This window comes from Rattus norvegicus, chromosome 5, assembly GCF_036323735.1.
Source record: "Rattus norvegicus strain BN/NHsdMcwi chromosome 5, GRCr8, whole genome shotgun sequence".
NCBI classification, from domain to species: Eukaryota; Metazoa; Chordata; class Mammalia; order Rodentia; family Muridae; genus Rattus; species Rattus norvegicus.
This window is the reverse complement of record NC_086023.1, coordinates 55,515,293-55,533,589: the sequence shown is the minus strand read 5'-3', so window position 1 is coordinate 55,533,589 and position 18,297 is coordinate 55,515,293. Positions and strand designations below refer to the sequence as shown.

Genomic DNA, 18,297 nt, shown 5'->3' with positions numbered 1-18,297 from the left:
GAAACCACTTCATAGCACTAAGTGCCTACATTAAAATGTATAGATAGATAAATACATAGATGCATAGATAGAAACATAGCTACAAAGATAGATAGACAGACAGAATGATTGGTGGGCTGGTGAGACGGCTCAGTTTTAAGACACCTTCCAGAATCCTGAGTACAATTCCCAGTAAAAACATAGTGGCTCCAGGCTCCACAAAATTCAAAGCCCCAAAAGAAATAGATAAACAGTCTACTAAAGTTAAATCAATAGCAAATAAACAATTTAAAGATACCAATAACCCCTATTGAAATAGAAGCACTAATTAAATGTCTCCGTACCAAAAATGCCCAGAGGCAGATAAATTCAATGAAGTGTTCTCACAAATTTTCAAAGAAGAAATGTCTCTAATATTTCACAAAATTATTCCACAAAAGCAGAGACAGAAGGAACATTGCACAATTCCTTTTACAAGCCACAATTACTCTGATACTTAAACAACATAAAGACCCAACAAAGAAAGAGTATTCCAGACAAAATTCTCTTAGGAGATAGATGCAAAAGTTCTCAATAAAATATTTGCAATGTGAATACAAGAACATATAAAAAGATCATCTACCCTGATCAATTAGGCTTCATCTTAATAGTTGCATAGACATATGTAAATCAATATGTATGATCCACCATATAAACAGACTAAAAGACAAAAATACACATGATCATGGCACACATGCAGAAAAAGCATTTGACAAAAGCAAACACTCTGTTATGATAAATGCCTGGGAAACACTAGTGATACAGGATGCTTACCTCAAAATAATAGAGATTTATAGCAAGCCCACAGCCAACATCAACCTAAAGAAAATCAAAGTATTTCCACTAAATTCAGGAAGAAGACAAGAATTTCCACTCTTTCCATATAGTACTTAAAGCCATAGCTGGAACAAATAAGACAACTGAAGGAGATCAACAGGATACTAAAAGAAAAGCAGTCGACGTATCTTTATTTGCAGATGATATTGTTGTATACAACCCTAAAATACAAAATCAAACCATAAAAACATCTTATTCACAAATGACAAGCCATCGGAGAAAGAAATCAGGGAAACAATATTTTTATAATAGCCTCGAAATTACCTTACGATAACCCTAACCAATCTAATATTGAAGCAAAAAATGAAGAAGATATCAAAACATGGTAAAATCTCTTAGGTGCATGATTGGTGGGGGATTAATATAGTGAAGGAGGCCACTCTACCGAAATAACTATGAATTCCATACAATCCCCATCCAAATTCCAACATGATTCTTCACAGATCTTAAAAAGACAATTGTCATTTTCAAATTAAAACCCAACATAGCAAAAGCACCACTGAATTAAAAGACATATGGAAGCATCAGCAACTCTAATCTCAATTATACTACAGAGCTAGAGTATTTAAAATAGCAAGGTATTGGCATAGAAACAGGTACATTAGTAAACTGAAACGAACTGGAGATAAAGATGTAAGCCCACACACCTTTGGACACCAGATATTTTATAAAGAAGTCAGAAATACATAATAGGAAAAATAGAGCATCTTCAAGAATTGGTGCTAGTCTAAATGGATGGCTGCATGTAGCATGCTTCCATTAGATCCATACTTAACAGCCTGCACAAAACTCAAATCCAAAAGGATCAAGAACCTCAACATAAGGGCAGGTAACAGAGTTTGATAGAAGAGAAAGTGGGGAATAATTTTGAACTCATTGCCAAGGGAAAAGACTTTCGGATCAGGACTCTCATAGCACAGGCACTAAGAACAAGTAATGAATAGGAGCTTCATGAAAGTTAAACGGTTTTGTATGGCAAAAGGCACACACATCCTTGCTTGTATGTGTGTATATATGTATATGTGTATGTATATATGTCTGTATATAAAGGCGCAGGTTACAGACTGGGAAGCAATTTTTACCAAGCACAAATCCAATAGAGTCCTATTTTCTAAAGTATAAAAAGAACTATAAATAGTTACACATCTAAAAAACAATATCCCAATTTTAACAGGTACAGATATCTAAATAGAGACTCCAGAAAATTAAAATAAGTATGTGATTTGCCGATGTGTGGATGTTGACTTTATGGTTTTGATAAGCAGGCTGCAAACCATACGCAGATTAAGTCTAGAGTAAGGTACTAAGTGCAAGGGAAGAGGCTCCCGAGGAAGGAAAAATAAAATGAAGAGCTATGGATGAACTAGGCGATGGGACTAAGAAAAATAGAACAAGAGAATTAATTGGAGAGTGGAGAAGAGGAAGGTGGCATGGCTGGCACACAAGCTCATGGAGATCATGTCAGCCTGCACAGGGCCTGCCATTTTGAAGACAGGTGGAGGTCCCATCAAGGAGAGGAGAGGAGGACACAAGCTCCCATTTCAAATTCCAACTATCTTCAATTAATAACCACTTGTAATAGGAAATCTATATTTCTCCAATGGATTCTCATTGGGTACAGAAACCACACATAGGGACAGGCTCAAGGCGTAACATCAAATGGCCAGCACAAAACTAACTCAGAGATAGTTTGGGAGATATTTTGTGTGCACATAACGCTGGATGTGTGTGTGTGTGTGTGTGTGTGTGTGTGTGTGTGTGTGTGTGTGTGTGTGTATGTGTGCGTTATTTTTTGTTATTGTTGTTGTTTGTTTGTTTGTTTTACTTTACAGGTCTGTAGCATATCTATTATGGTTTTCCATTTTGCATTTTTATGGGATTTCTATGTGTGCAAATGTGTCAGTCTCTGCAACTGAATGTGTTTTTGGTGCTTTTTCTTTGAGTCTTTTTTTCTGTTTGTTTTGTTCTTTGTTGGTTTGTTTTTACTTTATTTTTATGTGTCTGTTAGTTTTTTAAGAGGAAGAAAGAAAGGGTGACGACTTGGGTGGGTGGGGAGGTGGTGAAGCTTTTGGAGGAGTTATCAGAAGGAAAACTATGATTAGAACATATTTCATAAAAAACTATTTTCAATTAAAAGTAGAAGAAACAAATAATATTAAATAAAAATGGTATTAAAATACGAATAGTTGATGAGAAGGAACTATAGAGAACATTCCCTACTGAGAATTGATCCATTTGTCTTCTGTTTAATGAATGAAATAAATTAACTCTTAAAGCAAATTATTAATGTTTTATTTACCCTTTTATAGCAAGAGGCAGTGCCGACTTGTGCGACTTGGTACTGAGTCACAGATGGCTACTCCTAAAGCAGGTAGCTCTCAGAAATTCTTACTGCTAGACCATTTTTGGAGCTTGACAGCTATGCTTATAAATGCCTTCCTGTTATCAGTATATGGCTTCTTCAATATCCTGCATGGATGACAAGAGACAAAAAAAAGTAGATTGTTTCTGTTATAAGATAATTGATTTGATTTTGTTATAAGCATTCTGAGAACAGATATATAGAAATATTTGGCATAAATAAAAATAAAAATAATTTGCATCTATAATCTAACTAAATTTAATAAGTACCAGAGCTTGGATTGACAGATTAGAAATTTAAAACTCTGTGTGTGTGTGTGTGTGTGTGTGTGTGTGTGTGTGTATGTGTTTGTGTGTATGTGTTTGTGTTTGTGACGAGAGAGAGAGAGAGAGAGAGAGAGAGAGAGAGAGTATCAAGGTAAAACACCTGTTTTAAATTACAGAATATACATTATTATTCCTAAACATAACTGTTTTTCGGAAAAATATCTTGAAATATTGTATTTTAATGAGAATGTGCTGGACTTTGGGCTCTTGTTTTCTTACCATCATTGCTGAAATGGAACAATAGGCTCTCTCACTGATGAGACTTTGGAAAAAGTCTCCATGTAACCTTCTGGGAATAGTTGAAACTCTAACTGAAGTTGCATGGGGATCTATCATATGGTGGCTTGTTAAATTCAGATTTTACACCTGTGTCCATGAGCCTGCAGAACATAATCATTCAAAGTAGTCTCTCCATGGACTTAGCAAGAAAATAATAATTCATTATACATACACACAAATGTGTATGTATAATGAATTATTAATTATGTATATTATATATGCATATACATGTGTCCTTGTAGATAGATGATAGATAGATAGATAGATAGATAGATAGATAGATAGATAGATAATAGGTAGATAGATAATAGGTAGATAGATAATAGGTAGATAGATACATAGGTAGATAGATACATAGATACATAGATACGTAGACAGACATGGTTGTTGTAGATTTTTATAAAGTATCTGCTCTTAAAGTTTACTCTGGGAAGACTCCCAAATAGCATTGTCTATCAATACCTTTCTACATTCCTACTGAACACAGTTGTTTGTGTGGCAGGCATCAGCCCAGAAGAAGGTAGTGATTGTGCTAATGCATTTTCTCCATCAATGGATGACAGAAATGTTTGTGAGTTTAAACAACGTATGCATTTAAATAGACTTAAATAATCAGACCATTAAATGTATGATTGCTCACACACAGTGTGCTGATTCCTTTCTTAGGCTCTGGCTATCCCTTTCGGTCTGTTTATTACTTTGCAATTACCTTGCCATGGATAAGAGGGACTGCTGAATTTATAATAGTACTTCACACTTGCTACTCAAGGATTTTTCTCATGCACTTTGTTAAAAAGGTGACCTAATTTTTATAGTAGAAATTCTGGCTTTGTGTGGGGGTTTCAGAGCTAACAAAATATACTATACTTGGCCCATACCATCATGCAACACCTCCTCTTGCTCCTGGTAGGTTTCTCGCTGTGGCATCTCATTGACCAACTATCTTGAAAGTATGTGTAAAGTCTGAAAAATACTGTGAGTTTGGAGGTGGTCTGCTACATGAAGGCTGAGATATATTTAATAATGTGAATGAGTTTTAATAGTAATAATATTTATTAATATTTGTAGCTTGAGTGGAGAAGATGTGTACTGCAGAAACACTGAGAAGCACACAGTTCAGTCTTCCAGCTTTGCGTTTCTTAGCATCCTGAGTGTCATTTAAAGTCCCTTACACAAGACACTGCTTTATGATTCCCTTACTGACTAAAAAGTGAAGTCCACCTAGTCCTAGGACGTGGCTCACCATTTTTCAATTATAATGAAGAAAGGTCTTGTTTGTTGCAGGCATGTTTCGAGCAGTTGGCTGGTGGGATTTTGAGAGATGCTGCTGCCTGTGACGTGGTGGAGTTATCATGATCAACCACTCAGTTCGGATTTCACCCAGTGGCCATGAGCTTTGTCTGACAGACGGCAGGGGTTGGATCTTTAAAAAGGAGCAAACCAGGTAAGGTGAGAGGGAGACACCTTCTTTCATCACATGTACCAAGGGCTTTAGTGCGCCTCCAGGAGGCACTGAGTAATGCATAGCCTTGAGGTTTGTTTTCTAAGTCCACTGTAGAGGTTGTTAAAGAATGAGACTTTTGTGCTTCACAATGTATTGAGTAATAACTGACTCTTTTTTCTCTCAAGGGAAGACAGGTGATGTTTTAAGGTATACATTAAGTAGGCCTGAGGAAACTCTAGATTTTAATTTAATGCAATAGCCCAAACTTACAGGTGATAGAGTTCTCCTCTACAAGGAGTTATTGTGAAGTCTAATGACATCAGCAATTGTACTTTTGAGAATGCTATAGAGAAAGTGTTGACTTGACATATTCATATTATATATAACATAGAAATATGAATATGAGTTCATAGTATGTGATCTTATAAACATTCTTTATGCTTGCTTCAGTTCAGAAAATTAGACCATTATTCTTGCTTTTATTTCTTTGACAGTATTTATTGTTCTGAATTCTATTCATATTGTAGCTAAAATGATGTTGCACAGTCAGACTGGTACCGTTCAAAGAATACATAATAAGAAACTCATTCAAATCTTACCTAACTTTTTGCTTCACTCTGAAAAATTCTACTAATTACCCATGATCAGACCTTATTTTCCTCATTGACTCTCTTCCACTCTAAAACACATTTTAATGGATCAACAGTTACCCTAGCAAGTCGTCAGAAGTTATTCTCCCTGCCTTTAAGAAAGTCAGCTCTTCTGTACCATCCTTGCTTTTAATGCATTGAAAAGCAAAGTTTTCTGTAGGCTGAAGTGTAAACGCAAAAAGCAGGAATACAAGTTGTTAGTGTCGAAAACATTTGGGTGAGGTAAATGTGCCATACAACCACTCGAGTTCTTTGAAATTTTTTGCAATAGTCCCTTTTAACTTTCTGAAAGAAGATGCTATTCATCCAATATAACTTATATTATATATGATGTGTGTATTATAATGATATATGCATTATATCTATGTTAAATATATATAGCACATAGACACACATATGTGTGCAAACACACACACACACACACACACACACACAGAATGAGAGAGAGAGAGAGAGAGAGAGAACACCCATTAGAACCTAACATATGTGGATGGAATTAGGACTTCATAATATCTTGCATATCATATATTTCATAATAATATAATAGTCTGTAGAATCATTTGGATGTTAATTATGTTCATCCAAGGTGTTAGCAATCAATGAATTATATTATAACAAGTCTAAGAAGAATACTTTCCTAATGACTTATCAACATGATTCTATGAACCATAAATGTGAAAAGCACTCTCTCTCTCTCTCTCTTTTTAATGGTTTTTTTCATCTTTATTAACTTGGGTATTTCTTATTTACATTTCAATTGTTATTCCCTTTCCTGGTTTCCAGGCCAACATCCCCCTAACCCCTCCTCCTCCCCTTCTATGGTGTTCCCCTCCCCATCCTCCCCCCATTACCACCCTCCCCCCAACAATCACGTTCACTGGGGGTTCAGTCTTGGCAGGACCAAGGGCTTCCCCTTCCACTGGTGAAAAGCAATCTCTTATAGATTCAAAACTTTGTTGGAAATTATAAACTTGTGGAAGAATCCCGGATTTGACAGACTGAGCTGATGGATAACTTGTTTCCTTTTCGATGCCGTAGTGTCATCCACATTTAGAAATTTTATGGATCTCTAATAAGGTGCTAGATTCATTACTGGAACAAAGATCAACCCAACTGCATAACATACCCTTGGTCAATCCTTATCACATGTCTCTGGTGTACTCCAAAAGAACTGCGGACTTTTTCAGACCTTATAGTAATACTTACATGTGAGATTCTCAGGTTTTTAGCTTGTTTTTGATGAATGCAGAGGAATATTTATCATAGTTGTGTTTATTGTAGTATTTTCAACAAATCTGATTTTATATCAAAACTTCAGAGCTATAAAAGCGGGTACTGTAAAGGGGAATCGACTGGCCCAATTTTAAGAAAAACTCTCATGCAGCAATCCAATTAGCCATTATCTTTCCGCAACTGTAGAGATTACTTGTTACTTGTGAAGTTTCCTTTCATTCTGTAGGATATTTTGTTTCTGAATTGCCTGAGTCATTAGCTTGGGGAAAAGGTGCAGCAAGCAATAGGAAGCAGAATCTCTTTTCACTGTCTTTTGAAGTAAATTTTGTTAGTTACAGCAGCGACAGCACCTTCTCCAGCAGTGTGTGAAAATACAGTTTGTAGGTACCCTCTGGAATACATTTTCAGTTAAAATTAACTAGCTCTTAAATGAACAGAAATATATACATTATCGCTTTATGTGTCACATTAATTTTCTAACTGTTTGGTTTTCTGTTGTCTGGATTTCAGTTGCCCAATTTTATTGTGACATAGCTTACTATTAAAAAACAAAAATGACAAGGTTTCCACGTTCTTTTTCTCGAAAGTTTATATAAAATATCCATGAAATTTTCATTGATTTGTAAGCTTAGAAACATTTTATTCTTTCCTAAAGTACTCTAGATGGAAAGGTTTTCCTAGCTCAGTATTATAGTATTGTATGTTTGAAAATAGAAGCAATATTAAGCTATCAAGTCAGGATATGAAAGGTGAGATTGTTTTCCAAAGCACTTCTAATAATAGTTTACTCCATGTAATGAGATATGTAGTCTCCAAGGCAGTTCATGAAAAACTCTTGGGTTCCCTCTATGTTCAGTGCATCTATGTTCACAGCCTGCAGAGAGGGAAGCAATACCGCGCCTGTGTATTTCTTCCCATTCTGAGGCCTTCTGATATAAACCCTTGAACGTTTCATAAAGTCGCTCCTCTATCATGACAATTATCACACAAACTTAAATGCTTTATGAAGCCATTCATTTGCCTTCTGAACACTGTTGGAATTTATAACCCATGTACAACAATATGTAGACAGAAACAAAATAATGCCCTCTCTTTCTTTCCCTGGGGTAGTTTATTTCTACCAAACTGGACAGATAAACAAACCAAAATATGCCAATCCACCCAACTAAAGAGAAAGGAGAATTTTAGGACATGATAAACAGATATGAAAGCACAATATTCTCATTATACAATCTGATAACTCCAACACGATGCTAAAATGAACATCATGTCAGAAGAATGACACACTTGATCCTGGGGCACAGGATGAGGTGGAAACCTTGTCATATAGGTAGTGACTGAGCTGAAGGACTATACATACAGGTATAGTAAAATATAAATTAATGTCATTAGTATACCAAACTTACAGTTTCAACTATATCCTGACAGAGGGTAGAGTGGAGGCATGAGAGGTGTGTATAGAGAGCTAAAATATACAAAGAATGCTAAGATCCTTCCCTGCAGAAAAATGTGTATACAATAGCTGACTGAATCAGCACAGCCAGCAATATTCCTTGTCTAGCAACGGCTCTCATATGCTGTCAAACTACAGCTAAACAATTGTCTTTCTGCGAAAATAGACTCCTACGTCTCTACCTTCTAACATGTTTAGGAATAGCTTTAAAATTCTTCACACACAAAAAAAGCGAGCTTTTGCATTTCTTGTTGTCATCGCATTCACGGGCTGAGCTACACAGAGGCACACAAACTCTGAGTGTGTGCCTGGAATTTAACCTCAGATCCTCTGCCTGAAATTTATGCTTCAATTAAGATGGGGGCAGCTGCTACCCACTTTACTTTTCCCGGGAGACTTTTATCTCTCAGGCATTATCCTTCCCTTCATCGTTTTATCATCGCATCAATCACGGTGTTTCATTCCTCGGGAGCACAGCATGCATCGCAGGCACATTTTCATGTCCAGGAAGCAAGCCTACCCTGCTTAGCGTGGACTGCTTACTTAAGCCTAATTAAGTAATTCTGCTGAAACCATCACATCCTTCCTACCAAAATGATCGTTTGGTGAAAATAATAGGGAACACATGAAGACATAGGGAAAGAAAAATAGTGAAAATGCTCAGTACAAGAGGGTCACTATCTGTCTGTGCTTTCTTTGCATAATTCTCAATGAGCCAGGGCACATTACCACCTCCAGCAGAGGAACTTCATACCTTGTAACATCACCTTCACTCCAGTTGTTTAATTGGAAATTACCATAGCTACAAATCATTTCTCAAGTATGCAAAATCTGGGCATTTGTGTACCTATTTTTAGGTGCATTCTCTGACAGTAACTTAGTAGCTTTACTCTAAATATGCAGTCAGGGAAATATTGATATTATTCCTAGACATGTAACTTGTTAAGGGTGACAGCCTTTAACACCCTTCTTTAAGACCTAATTTCATAGCCACATATGGGTTCATTAGATGTGCCCAGTGACTAAAGGAATGTTCAAACCCTTTTTTGTGCGTCAATAGACTGCATAACTCTTTTTCTAGGTCAGTGGAATAGTTTGCCTCTTCTCTGGAATTAAATGAAATGGTCAAAGAATTTGCTTAGTGTTATAAATGCTCAGTGTTAGTTTTCTTGTTCTGCTTTGCTTTGTCATCTTTATCATTTGCTTTTAAGTCCTGGGCTCTTGGAAGAAATGTTTTGTTGAGTTCTATAAACTTCCTATTGAAGATGATCATGGTTATAGCCTTTTGGGAGTATTCTGTTTGCCACCATATTATCATTCATACTATAATAGTATTTCCGGGGGATTATAGCATCATTTTCTTTACAATAAAAGATTACAATTTTTTTCTTAGCAAATTATAGTGTTGAGAGTCAATAAAGCACACTGGAACTCTCTAAACTAAATGTTAATATTGCATGAAATAATAAAAATGGGATTAATATTCTTACTCTCGATAGGCATTGTGTCCATACAACATGTTTAAGGATACAAGGTCTGGACCCAGTCCTTCTCCAAATGCCATTACAAACTGATCTGAGACTTTTAAGCCTTTGAGTTAAGGGCCAGCTAGCAAATTCATGGCTCTGAGTTTACTGTTAGGATGTTTTCAAGTTATTTTAATTAGAAATATTTGAGGGTAGTTAACAGACAACAGTCCAGGTTACTTTATATAGATAGTTTTCGAAAATGTCAGAAATCCACAGAATGTTATCTATTCACTTGTTGAGACATGTCTGCCCCTCACAGCTCCCCATTTTAAAATTCAAAGATTCAAAGAAGCAGCTGAATATCTCTGCCTCCAGGTGAAGTTGTACATTGTGGCTAGGTGGCCCCTGGACAGATATTACCTATTTCTATTACAGATCTGTATGGTTCTTGAGAGTACACAAGTTACAGGTTAGGGCAGCTTAGTTCTGCTGAGGCAGAATAGACAAGTCATTAATAATTCCTGTTTTTCAAGGTCTGTCAGGTATCCTGGGCCAGAAGAACAATCTTCCAACTTCCTGACATATTTCAGCTGTATAGGTAGGCAGCTGGCTCTACAATTTTACTCAGCTCTGGAAGCTGTGTTAGGCATCCTTTACTGTCAGATGATATTGGTCGTTCTCAGATTTCCTACAGGGTTGAAAGACTAGTTATAGTTTCATAGCCAACCCAGGCTATTTAACATTGGGAGAATATATCAAGAAGATAGTTTTCAGATAGTATACAAGCTAACCAGAACATAACGTAAAGATTCTTAATCCTTTCTTAAGTTAGGATAGATAATTAAATTCTATTTAATTGATAAAAATGGACTGGGTGTTAGGTATATTTTGTACTTTGGAAATTACAAAATAGTAAAAGTTACTCTCAGCTCATATTTGAGAGAAAAGGTTTTTTTTTTTTTTTTGGTTGGTTGGTTGGTTTTTTTGTTTTTTGTTTTTGTTTTTTTGTTTTGTTTTTAGTTGGACAGAAAAGGTGAAATGTGGCAGAACCTACCCCTAATGAAGAAAGATTTAAGGGGACTAATCCCTGGGAGAGGGGTAGACTGGACTTCCAGGTCACAGGTGAAGAGAAGAGGCAGGAAAAGGTGACTTTTTTTGTACAAGGAGAGCTGAGAGGACAAAATGTAGCTAACAAGATGCCCCCAGTTTAGATGGCAGATCCACCGGGATTCTCACTACTGGAGGGGTTATATTTAATAAATCATACAAAATTAAGATGCCAGTCGCTGCTCCCAGCGATTCTGTTGCCTGTTGATTCTAAACTAAGATTGTATGGTGTTCTCCTTCACACTGCTACTCAGCTGAGTTCCAGAAAGAAAGGTAGGGCAGCAAAGTGTGTGTTTGTGAGAAGTGCACCCCAGCTAGCCATGTGAATTTTGATGTGTGGGGCTGGCACGGCAGTGACCCAACACGGGAACTTAGTGAGTCAGGTGGAGAGATTTCGGAATTCCAAGTCAGATAGTCTTCTGAGAGGAGAACACACCAGGTCCGCCAGTGCCCTGCAGACATAATGTGGGATGGTGCCTTTCTTTTTTTTTTTTAAATTATTTCACACAACATGTTCACACAATTTTACAGCAGCAACAGTTTGTTTGTCCATGCAATTCTCCAATTCAGAAATGCTTGAGTGTGATCTTGATCAAGGCAGATCTACAACTATGCCTTCAACCATTTTTATTTCTTATATAGGAAGAATATTATTACATTTGAAATGAAAAGTTGGAATTAAAACTGCCTTTTTAATGGTCTAATAATATTTTAAAAGAGTGTATCATGATTAACTTCGTGTGTCAATTAAAACTGTACAAGAAGAACAGTGCAGATAAATCAAAGATAATTACCCAAGTAGCTGGCCAAAACACTGTGGATTCTTAGCAGTATGAAGCTCCACTCTTTGTAACGGAAGCCTCAAGCACATTACTAAAAATATGATGGAGGAAACTGTAGATGAGACAATGGTACTGAAAAATGGAGAGAAAATTAACCATAGCTGAACCAATGGACCTTCTGGGATAGGACAAAGTGTGTCCGTGACAAACCAAGACTGGCTAGTCATTCATCTTCCCTTAGAAGCTTACTGTTACCCTCATGTGGACAGAAGGAGCTGATATTGCTGAGGAATTAGTCATGCTTGTGAAGAAACCGTGATGTTGAATGGATTAAAATCCAGGCAGCCACGCCAAGGGCTAACTGTCTAATAAAATATGTGCAAGGGGTTTTGGACTGAGGGGTAGGAAATCACTGAGTGAGAAAATTGAACATTTCATTAGAAAGGATTTATTCATTGAGGTTTAACTAGAAATTGTCATATGACTTTAGAAAAATCTTTACAAAGTCTTTTCTGCAGAAATATGAAAGGGACGATGACCAGACTGAATAAGTCATGTTGCTTTCCATTAAATCTAACTTGGTAATGAAATAGTAGTGATAAACACCAGAAATTAAATATCAGTTCTGTGTAAATCCGTATTTGCCTTGCGATGTAGGCATAGCTCTAGCCTGATTTGAGATGAAGAAGCTTCGAAATAGAATAATTTATTTTCAAGGCATACATAGCTAACATGTCAAAATTTTTCTCCCAAGACCTGTTCTCGAAGAAAGCCTATGACATACTTCCATATCATTTGGATTTTCTGTTTTTAGACTAACAAACCAATCCTTTTTTGCAATGTATATGTTTATAGTTCACCTAATGGTGTGATACATTGATAATGCTACATAGATTGCTGCTCCTTGCTCATGTGTATATTTGCATAGGCGCGTGTGCACGCGTGTTTATCGTGCTTGGATTTGAATTTGAAAATATTTGGGAGGAAAAATTTCTACTGCTTCTTCTGCGCGGTGGCCCATTACTACAATGAATGCAATACACTGTATTCTCAATAAATGTTTGCTGAAGAGACTGTCAACAGTCACCTGTATTTGTGCTGTGAGTTGGCCAAATACACTTTCTCTTCAGCTCCTGTCTCTTAGTTGCCTCTCATCTTTCCTTCTCACTTTCCTTCATGCCTTTCACAAGCTTAACAATAAAGTTCAATATTCGGGCTTCATTTTACACTTACAGTCCAGGCTAATTCCAAAACCAAAGCCGCTTGTGTCAGCTGCCTCATGACACCATCAAGATGTTTTACTGAGTATTATTTCATGGATTCCAAGCCATAGGCAATAACTTCAGCATCCTATTTTTCTTCCAGATTGACTCAAGACAATTTTTATCCTAAATATTAACTTTATTTTTAAGGATCGTATGATGCCAACAAAAATTTGAATAGATGCGAAACAGTATAAGAAGAATGAGTACATCTGTGAATAAGTATAGAAAACCATAGCTAAGCATATTCTGGGAAGGTGTGATAGCGGGCTGGAACATCCATAAAATCTCTCTGAAGGTTGTCGGTCTACAGATAGACCTTGACACAAGCTTAGTAAATCAGATATATCATAAACTAAAGAATATCTTGGCGAGAATGTTTCTAAGACAGAGGTAGGGAAAAAACTTGTCTGATATAGGTGAGGAAAACTGGATTCATTTGGTTATACAGGAGAATTTTCAAAGGCAGGCACAGAACAAGAGAAGATTTTGGGAGCAAGGTTATAGAAGACATGTCAGAGTAAATATTCTCGATATAAATTCTGAATCTGTTCACTCTACAACAATCAAAATGCTTGCTTATGTGAAATATGCAGAACAATGTGCTTCAGGAAGCCTACATCAAGTAAGCTTGGCTTTTGAAAATTACTCATTTTTGTCAGTTACTCAGCAAGTGGATTGGCAAGTGTAAATCATTGAGAGAGGTAGGACCAGTTTGAGCTGAACATCTAAATAAAGTTATATAGGAGGAACATCTGAGTAAAGTTAGGAGGGGCAGACTGAAGACTGAAACCACATGATTTAGCCAAGAAGCTGAGGATTTAGAGCTCGCAGATTTTTATTAATACTCTACTAAGTCACGGCCTATGAGTATAGGACAGTTCTTATCATGGAAAATTATCTGAAAGATCACATGATAGACCTTGGATACTCCCCCTGCCAACAGTCTTTGCTGCTGGTGCTCTTCTGTAGCTTGGATGTTATCCCTCATGAAGCCAAGCAGAGGCTGGGTCATTCAGCTTAACAGTACCACATACTTGATCAGTTCCTAAAAACCTAAAATCCCCTAAATCTTATTATTGGTATTTTTGATGGAGTTTCCTTAATACTTCAGAATTAACCTACACAGAAGTAAAATATCACGACTCCTTATGAACGTACCTATCTGAGAAATTTACTGCCTCACTCCTTGAGTATTTTGCAGTCCATGTGGTATTTTCCACTTTTAGCACCACACCATAACTTGGAGCCCAGTTTTAACACCTGCAATCATTTGATAGTTTTGTCCTTTAAAAATAAATTTCCGGTCTAGAAGATCATTCAGATACCAGGATATGTGTCTTAACACAGAAGGATTTCATGAAAATTATAGTTACCAGAAAATGATAGTGAGAGATGGGGAAGGGAGGGAGGGCTGGGGTCGAGTTAAGGAGGGACAGGGGGAGGAGGACAGAGAGAGACAACGAGAGGGAAAAGAGACAGGCAGAGACAGACAGACAATGAAGGAAGACAGAAAAACAGACAGGCAGACACACATGGGGGGAGGGAGGGGAGGAGAGAGAGAGAGAGAGAGAGAGAGAGAGAGAGAGAGAGAGAGAGAGAGAGAGAGAGAGAGAGATTCTAGTAGTGTTCCTTTAATACAGCTCCCTGACTTAAGATTTGTTGATCTGCAGGTCAAAATTAAACATCACTGCCATGCCCTGAAGGATAAGGTATTTATATCTTAGTGAGGCATGGAAACTTTGTATGATCAAACTGTTTATCTCTTGGAGGTCATAAATTCCATGCATCATTTTGCCTCTGTTATCGCACACTGTTTGCTTTCCCCTGGCATCATATAGGGCTCTTTACTCCTCTTCTTTGCCCACTGAAGCAGTGTCCACTACATCCGTTTCTCTCACCTGAAACTGAGTCCTCGAAGGGAGGCATCGGTTCCTATTCATCTTGCATTCCCAGGGCATTTATATTTCGGTTTTGGCACATGTAAATGAACATATATGCCTTTTCCGCTCATATCAAGATTAACTCATATAATTCTTCATCAATTTTGATGACTAGAAATCAAATCCTGATCTTCTTGTCTTAACTTAACTGAAATGCCATTATGGGATGTAAGAAAAGAACAGTGGGTTCTAGAAAGGCGAGTAATAAATATTGGAGGCTGGAAAATATGATGAAAATGATCAGCACTGAAAATAAATTCTATCTCCCCCACTGAAAATACTGCAGAAGGTATCCAACAGCACTAAAAATGTGATTTTATGAAAACTACAGAAGTGATGTGAGCAATTAAATTTGTTAGAAAAAAACGATAGAATTTTTTTTAGTTTAATTGAATTTGTTGATTCCATATGGCTGAACCTAAGCTAGATTTTAAAGATGAGTACATTTTTAAATTATATCTTACTTGAATTTAATATGCCCAATATCATATTGGTGTCTACTCGAGACAACTAGTTGAAACCCCTAAAATGTACTATGTTTGTGAAAACATTTGCTGTTATCATCCCATCACTAAAATAAATTATGCCTAAGATTCCAGTGTTCTTTCATGCCATTTGTCCTAACATGGCAATGAAAGTAAGGACTTTATGAATAATCCCATAGGCATCACTAAAACAATGTATAAGAACAATCTATCACATTCAGTTAGTTTATGGAATTTTGATTATAAGGAAAATGGTACATAGTGGAGGTTAAAATTTGTATCTCAGTGGCGAAATGTGTTTAGCATGTGCAAGAAGCTGGGTTGACAACCCTGAAGAACACAAAGATAAACACAGACATACAGAAACACTCATACACAGGCATGCATGTGCATGCGCATGCGTGCACACACACAGACACAGACACACACACACACACACACACACACACTAAATGAATAAATGTTAAAAATAATCTGAGCATCATCCCTATTGAAATCATACAGCATTTCACAACATTGAAAGAGTGAAAATTCATAAATTAAAAAAATCTGGTCGAGAAGGAATGACAAACAATTCCCTAGTATCTTCCTAAGCTAATCTTGAATCTTTCCAGGATAAATATCAAAATTTAGATGTTCAAATGTGATATTACATGAGGAAATAAACTATATTTATTGTAGTGTAGTGTGCAAGCTAACTGAATACTTTTTATTTCAATAATGTTTGTTTCAAGATGTGAAGTTATAGCAAATATGTGCCTTCTTTGGAAGAAATAGGTAGTGTTTTTTTCTCCATTTGATCTTTCACCAAACAGAATTCTTAATCATGACTTAGAGAATTTTCAACATTACTGTCCAGAAGAAAGCAATAAATTAGTTTGATTTCATATGTCCCAAATTCTGATCGTCATTCCCTAATGAGTGATAGTTATCTCACTCCCATGAGATATGACCTATAGTTCATCCTTGTTGATATGATGCGTCCTAAACTGAAAGTCACATATTACAAATTGTGCCTTTTAATTAATCAGAATAAGTTTCTCATTGAATATCATTCTATATGCCCAAGTCTAATCATATTCTACACTGCTGCATGTATGTCTGGTTTGCTTTGTAAAATTTTTATTAGATATATTTCTTTACTTATATTTCAAACGTTATTCCCCTTCCCGGTTTCCTGTCCATAAACCCCCATTCCCTCCCCCCCCATATGGGTATTCCCCCTTATTGCCCCCATATTGCCCTGCTTTGTAAAATTTAATACAAACTCTGATTTGCAAGGAACTAAAGGTTGAATATTGAAGTTTCCCCAAATGTAGTAGTATAGACATGAATGGAAAATTCAGCTTGACTTGACTACATATATTGTGTGCCCTTTTTGGGGACAGTTACAGATTCAGGAAAGAATTCTGTATTCAGACATCCAGCAACCAGAGTGTGAGTATATGAAAGCCATAGAAAAAATTTAGTCACAAAGCAAAGATACTTAAGCCCAGATTAGATCAGATAAATGCAACTGTTGCTATATGAACACAGGATGCTATAATTCGATTAGAAACCAAACCTATCTGGTTATCATTTTCTCTACACTATCTACTGTAAAAAAATTATTTTCCCCTTATTACTAAACCGTATAGATTTTAAGGTCAAGCAGTGATTTTATCTCATGCTTAAATAGTGTCTAGAAAGTAGTGACATTAGTAATTACATGAATGAAAACATGCTCAACAGTACCTAGAAATCCCTTGGTTTGTATGTTGATAAATCAATCAATTAGTTGATAAGGGGTATGCAAATGGAATTTATTGCAGTAGAAACGCTTTGTCAATGAGGTATTTCCTTGCCAGGACTCTGGGACTGCATGCTTTATTAATTTGTAAAGATAAAGTTCTCTTCCTGCTGGCAGAGCACAGCATCTGTAGTGTGCTTTGTTGTGAAGCAATATCAGCCTGTGTTTTGCTTATATCCGCTGTTACCTTTCCTCCTGTTGGGTCATACACCATGCTCAGAGGACATTAAAGCAAATAGAACTACTTGTTTTTGGAATGTACAGTTTGGTTTAGCTATATATACATTTAATGAGATTCATTTTTAAAGGACTTCTGAACATAGCTAAAGATTGTATTGTTACCATTTAGTGCTAGTAATGTCATAAGTAAATAAGCTGTAGGGTTGTTGTTATATTATAAAATAAATGCCAGTTTTTAATATTACAACTTGAAGCAGATAAGAAAGGCATCATTTTGTGATGACTGAGAAGCTCCTGGATAAACTTATATATTTTGCAGTTATAAGATAGAAAATTCACTGTAAGTACCTAGGCTTGTGTGTATTCATCGGAGATATCCATTGCCATGAATTCAAGTCATCCTGAGGTCACATTTACAAATGTTCTCCATTTACACTGAACCCACAACTCTAAAGAAGAACAGAAAGGTTGTCAAGGCCACAATGAATTTGAAAATAGTTATATAATAACATTCATGTGATCCAATGACCACATCAGTTCCCTGAGTTGATTTATAAGGACCTAGATGAACAACCCTCTGACATTCTGGATGCCTTTTCTGTTTTTCTCTCTTACACCATTTGTATTTATTGTGACTCTTAAAAGATTAATTATATTTTCAGATTTGTTGTGTGCTCT

General features: G+C 36.4%; 1 protein-coding gene across 11 annotated transcripts in view; it reads left to right on the top strand.

Moving 5' to 3' along the window:
• The window catches only part of Lingo2 (leucine rich repeat and Ig domain containing 2), a 1,322,423-nt gene that overhangs the window by 955,083 nt on the left and 349,043 nt on the right, over positions 1-18,297 (top strand). For all 11 annotated transcript variants that reach the window (XR_010066383.1, XM_063287596.1, XM_063287594.1 and 8 more), the window contains one exon: positions 5,107-5,266. The gene's annotated coding sequence lies outside the window, so the exon portion shown is untranslated. The remainder of the gene's footprint in view (positions 1-5,106; positions 5,267-18,297) is intronic.